This window comes from Etheostoma spectabile, chromosome 7, assembly GCF_008692095.1.
Source record: "Etheostoma spectabile isolate EspeVRDwgs_2016 chromosome 7, UIUC_Espe_1.0, whole genome shotgun sequence".
NCBI classification, from domain to species: domain Eukaryota; kingdom Metazoa; phylum Chordata; class Actinopteri; order Perciformes; family Percidae; genus Etheostoma; species Etheostoma spectabile.
This window is the reverse complement of record NC_045739.1, coordinates 8768735-8774370: the sequence shown is the minus strand read 5'-3', so window position 1 is coordinate 8774370 and position 5636 is coordinate 8768735. Positions and strand designations below refer to the sequence as shown.

The 5636-nt window shown below is 37.7% G+C and overlaps 2 protein-coding genes across 3 annotated transcripts in view; one reads left to right on the top strand and one right to left on the bottom strand.

Annotated features, from left to right (window-relative positions):
- LOC116692455 (rho-related GTP-binding protein RhoA-C) overlaps positions 1 to 5636 on the top strand; it is a 732216-nt gene that overhangs the window by 535366 nt on the left and 191214 nt on the right. The window lies entirely within an intron of this gene.
- The window catches only part of LOC116692437 (potassium voltage-gated channel subfamily A member 3), a 9371-nt gene that overhangs the window by 1096 nt on the left and 2639 nt on the right, over positions 1 to 5636 (bottom strand). For both annotated transcript variants that reach the window (XM_032520735.1, XM_032520734.1), the window contains exon 1: positions 5331 to 5636. This exon is cut by the window's right edge and continues 2639 nt beyond it. The gene's annotated coding sequence lies outside the window, so the exon portion shown is untranslated. The remainder of the gene's footprint in view (positions 1 to 5330) is intronic.

Genomic DNA, 5636 nt, shown 5'->3' with positions numbered 1-5636 from the left:
AGAGAGAGAGAGAGAGAGACAGACAGACAGACATAGGAGAAAAAAACTTGTTTAGCCACACAGTGTAGCGAGACCCATCACACAACTCAGTGGTTTTATTAAAAACAAAAGACTGCTCTCTTCTCCCTGCTGTCTCATTACCACTCGTGCAAAACTCAAACTGTAAACACTGTCAGTTGAGAAGGAGAGGATATGAGGAGGAGAGGAGAACTTTATGACAAGAGAGACAGTCCTGTAACAAAAAGGGAAACCTTTCTCTAAAACTGTCCCCAACACATTTCTCATTAATCCATCTTTGACTGAAGCTGATGTGCATCCTAACTGCTCACTTATTGCAATTTACCCTGTATAAAGGCATCAATTTAATGTCTAAAATGTAGTAAACTTAAATAAAGAGGAGTCGGGGTAAGGACAGGAAATTAGTGCCTGTGACACACCCAAGCAAGCTGTGGAGATGCACATTAGCAGAGGTGGACAGAATAAGAATTGAAAAGACAAGCGTGCATGGTACAGTACTTTTTTGTCCGTGTTGCCAGTAAGTTACTGTAACTACGCGATTACAGTATCATAACTGTAATTGCTTTTTACAGTATAAAAACCCTTACAGTAACTTACTGGCAACACGTTGCCAGTAAGTTACTGTAACTCCCCGATTACAGTAAGTTACTGGCAACACGTTGCCAGTAAGTTACTGTAACTACCCGATTACAGTATCATAACCGTAAATGTTTTTTACAGTATAATACCCTTACTGTAACTTAGTTTTACAGTATTAGAATACCCTTACTGTAACTTAGTTTTACAGTATAATACTCTTACTGTACCTTAGTTTTACGTAGTAAAAATACCCTTACTGTACCTTAGTTTTACAGTAATATAATACCTTTACTGTACCTTAGTTTTACGTAAAAAAGTACCCTTACTGTAACTTAGTTTTACTGTATAATACCTTACAGTATCATTTATAATTACAATTTGCTAAATAATACTGAAATTGTCTTGCTGTATTATAGTTTTATTGTAATTGTGGTTCACAATGTTTTAACTATTTGGCATTGGCTGTACAAACAATTTTAAATATTTTACATAAATTCTATTGAATTTAATAATTCCAAATAATTGACTTTAGCCCATGTACAAAAGTAATACATTTTTATTTTCGTAAAAACATCAGGAACAAGATATTTTTAACTCTGAAAGTGCAAAAGAACAGAAAATTACATACAAGTGATACTAAAACGATGTCTAAATATGCGCCAAAACACGGGCAGCATCAGAGGCAAATACAAGTCTGAACAATGTGTTACCATTTGAATTGACTCTCAAAACGAATTGAACATTTTAAATCCCGAAGAAAACTAAATAACCTGTATTTGCAAATGTATCACAAATGTGGGGTGTTTGTTACCACAAGCTGAAGTTGTTGGGCTTTGGAAGGAGGAACAGTCTGCTAGAAGGATTTGTGAAGGCCGGACCCTGGTACTCTGCTTGCTGATCCACATCTTCTAAGGTGGACAGAGAGGCCAAGATGGAGCCCCTCAATCCAGAGATGCTCGGGTGAGTGGTCCTACTTGACTGATGAGAGCAGAGAAATGATCATGAGTTTCTCTCATCTAAACTGTTAACAAACTTAAAACTTGTGCATAAACAGAATATGACAGTATACAAATAAGTCACCAGTAGTGAAGTCCCCAGATAATTCAAAGGTTTTTCTACTTTCTTTTGCTGTCTGTCGATGGGTTTGGTGATGATGATTTTGAGCCGTTTCACAAAACTGTCTAACGAAGGATCTTCCTCTTTAAGTAAAAGGTTAATCTCTGTTAGGATCCTTCCCAAAGGGTGTCAGAAACTTAAAATATATGTTGACACCATCAGTGGCAAAAACAGAACTTTTAGTGCGAAAATTGACGACGCACATTTGCCCTATATGATTACATTAGAACCCTTTTGAAAGCTGCAGGTCACAGTGTTCTCGCTCAGTACTGGACCAACTTCAAAGATTGTTATTCTTATCATTCACTTATAAAAAAACATAAGAAAACTTAACTAAAATTAAAAACACAACTTTGTACTTTTCTGCATAACTGTGACCTCTACTTACCAATGGTAAATTCAGGATGATTTAGTTGTGTCATTGTTGGAGCGAAGGGTACTACCCCGCACCCTTCATCGTACTGTGTAATCATTTTTCTGATGTTAACTATTTTACATCACACAAGAAAATGCTTACCTAGTTGATGTCATCCACTCAATATCGGTGAGCCGTTGGAGGAAGGTGGTGACTCTGGAGCACATACTCGTCACCTTTCTTTGCGACGCTCTCGTCTTGTAGCTTGTACCACAGTAGCAGTGCACTTGGTGCCCTCATCTGGGTTGATCCTTAAAAGAATCTTAAAAGAAAAACAGGTTTAAGATTTTCATCAAGAGCAGTCATCTTTAAATACAGCCCTTATTCACACACACACACACACACACACACACACCACACACACCACACTCACACTCCTCACACACACACACACACAACACACACGTATGTGTTTGTGGTTCCTGTTTAAGGAAGTGGGACTTTGCTCATTTCCACAAGAAACCTATAGTTTGCCGTTAGTGATGTTTTTCACATGTCCCAGAATATTTCTAATTCTTGAGTACACAGGTTGCAAAACGTATACCTGTACATACTTTTTTTTGTTGTATGAGGATAGATGGTTGAAAGGGATCATGTGCTCCTGTGGGTCATGGGGTCAAGCCTTCTTCCAGCTTTCTCTTCCCTCTCCCATCTCTCTCAGTTGTTCCATCACTGGTTGTTGTTCTACATTTGAATGATGAAAATTATTTTTAAAGTGCATGCATGGGGTTATAAATACAATTACAACAAGATAAAAAATGCATGCATTAGTATGCAGGTAACCAGTATAATGTAGGTAACTCTTTATTGTTAGAATAAACAGAATGTTATGTGATGTATTAAAAGTTATCACTATGTCATTATAAAGAGTCCTTAAATAATTTGTTTAACAATCTTGTCAAATTTAAGTCAAGGGGCTTGGAAAATACTACTTTTCTTTTCCCACATAACATGGTAGAAAGCAATAATACTACTGCAAAGTAAGGCACTGAGGCAAATCTTTGCTGGACATCACGATGGTTTTAAGTGGCCAAACCCTGAAGCTAAGGCAAAAAACTGCTCTCCATAAATGCTGGAGGCACTGAATTTGCCACCAAAACTAGAGCTTAATGTGGTTAACGATGAATTAAATTTACCACACGTCTTTTATTTAGCTAAAAAAACTACACAAATATAGCTGTAATAAGTTGTGCTTAATCATTCTAAAACACTGACAAACCAACCAACAGAATTGGGAGTTTAACGTTAGCATTAACCGGAGGTAATGTTAGCCAAAATACGGCAACAGCAAGCTCATAAGCTAGCAGAACCGACCTTAAACTCCCAGAATATGGGTTACATTGTATTTCAGACAATGGTGTGACAAATAAAAAAGATGTGCCGAACAGCGAATGTAAAACGAGTAGTGTTAGCTTTACCGAACGTCGTAATTAAGCTAGCTAATCCTCACCATGGGAAAATGTTAGGTTGGAGCGCGTCTGGTTTTCCTTCGGGGGGAAGCTAGTTAACAGCTTGCTCTAGCCCAGCTATGACACAGGTCGGTAAGCTAACGTCGCCGCTAGCGAGCTATCAGCAGAGATTTTAATGTCACAGAATTGCAAAGATTGATCTTACCTTAAGCTGCTCCAGCTCTCTCTGAGTAGTGTTGTGACCGGACTCTGCTGCGCACGGACCAAAGCGGTCCTCCTTTGATTTCTCGAGCCGCTACTTCTTTCAACACCTTTGAATATCTACCCCGCTATTCTTTTGAAGTCTGTGAGGTCATACACAAAATTTAAATTAACTTCACAGCTAAAGCATAATAAATGTAAATGTAAAATATCTTAAAAATGAATAATTTAATTGTATAGAGATATTTTTTTTTCCATTTAATTTCTATGCTTCTTTAACATTAACTAAATATTTTCTGTCTGTCTTATTTAACTACAGTATCACTACTGCTGTTGTTTTACAACAGACTACCGCATATTCAAAAAATACAGTAAATCACTGTAAATCAAATGTTACTACCCATAATGCAATGCATATTACAGTAATGAACCGGAAAGAAAATTACGATATTTTACTGGGCATTTTGTGGTAAGTAACTGTAGAAATACAGTAGAGTTTAACAGTGTACCGCAAATTCAAAATATACAGTAAAGCACTGTAAATGAAATGTCAATACCCATAATGCAATGTTTATTACAGTAATTAACCGGAAAAGAAAATTATGGTATTTTACTGGGCCATTTGTGGTAAGTAACTGTAGAAATTACAGCAAAGTCTAACAGTGCACTAAATATATTCAGAACATGGCTGCTTAATATATTCCCCGTCCTGCCTCTTAAAATTTTTATTTCCCTCTCACTCTCGTCTCCGTTTGAGTTAGAGTAATCACAGACAGGGAGGACAGTGGACATAAATCTAGACATAAATTTACACGGGTAGCAGTGCAGCACTTTCAAAGACAAGAATGTGGTACAGAAAATAAAGTCAAGGTATGGGTTTATACCGTAGCTGTTATTTCCAATATTTCCTTAAAATCCAAATTCACACATTGAGTCTGCAATATAAATCAATTGTTATAAGAATGAAAGTAATAATATGCTGTTTTTAGCAAACAACATACATAATAGCCCCCACCACCCTGCACAGGAAAACACTCTCCAACATCACATTATGTATTTATCAAAACTGGTGTCAAACCAGCAGCTCTCTTTGCTCTTGTGTTCTGGTAGCTCATGGCTATTTGGTTTCTGTGTCTCTTTGCTATCAATGGCAAAATAAGACACAAAGCAGGTGAGCCACCTGTTCTGTTAGCAGGACATATTGGACACCAGGGGGCAGCAGTGGGACAGGCTGGGTGGGTATGCTGTTTTGTGCCCATTTCATAGACAAAGTCAGCTGAAGGTTAAAGACATCCTTGACTGCAGGAGCATCACCCCTACTTAATTAAATGAGAAAACCTTTACACTCAGGCTGGAGGTCTAAATGACCTGCAACTCGTGAGACATCAGTATATTATTATGCATTAATAAAACCTATGGCAAAAAGCTGCACTTATTAATAGAGATGTCATTTCAATAAGGTATTGTTTAGATTGAACTGGCCTGTCTATAAAACACAAACAGTAAAAAAAACAAAAACACATTGGTTTCATGGCTAGAGGTAAAGGGATAGCTCATAAAGAGACAGGGGCATGACAGTCCTCATGACTTACCAGTTTTATCAGTTGGAGAACAGCAGCCTCTGCTGAGGGCACGCAGTAGCGCACTCTGGACAGCCAGACACAATGATGTGATCCCAGCCCATTCATAATTCCTGGAGACAGTCCATGGTGGCAATTTGTAAACAGACCTTCTTACTCTAATTTGTTTTTGTGTCAATATTAAAGTCACCAAGTGAGCTTGTATTTTAGGCACACAAGGCGTGATGGGGAAAATAGTCTTATTAGAAACTGAAGACACGCTTTTTAGATGATAATCTTCAATATAGCTTCCGATCCATCGGGTGGTGGTGGGGGGTG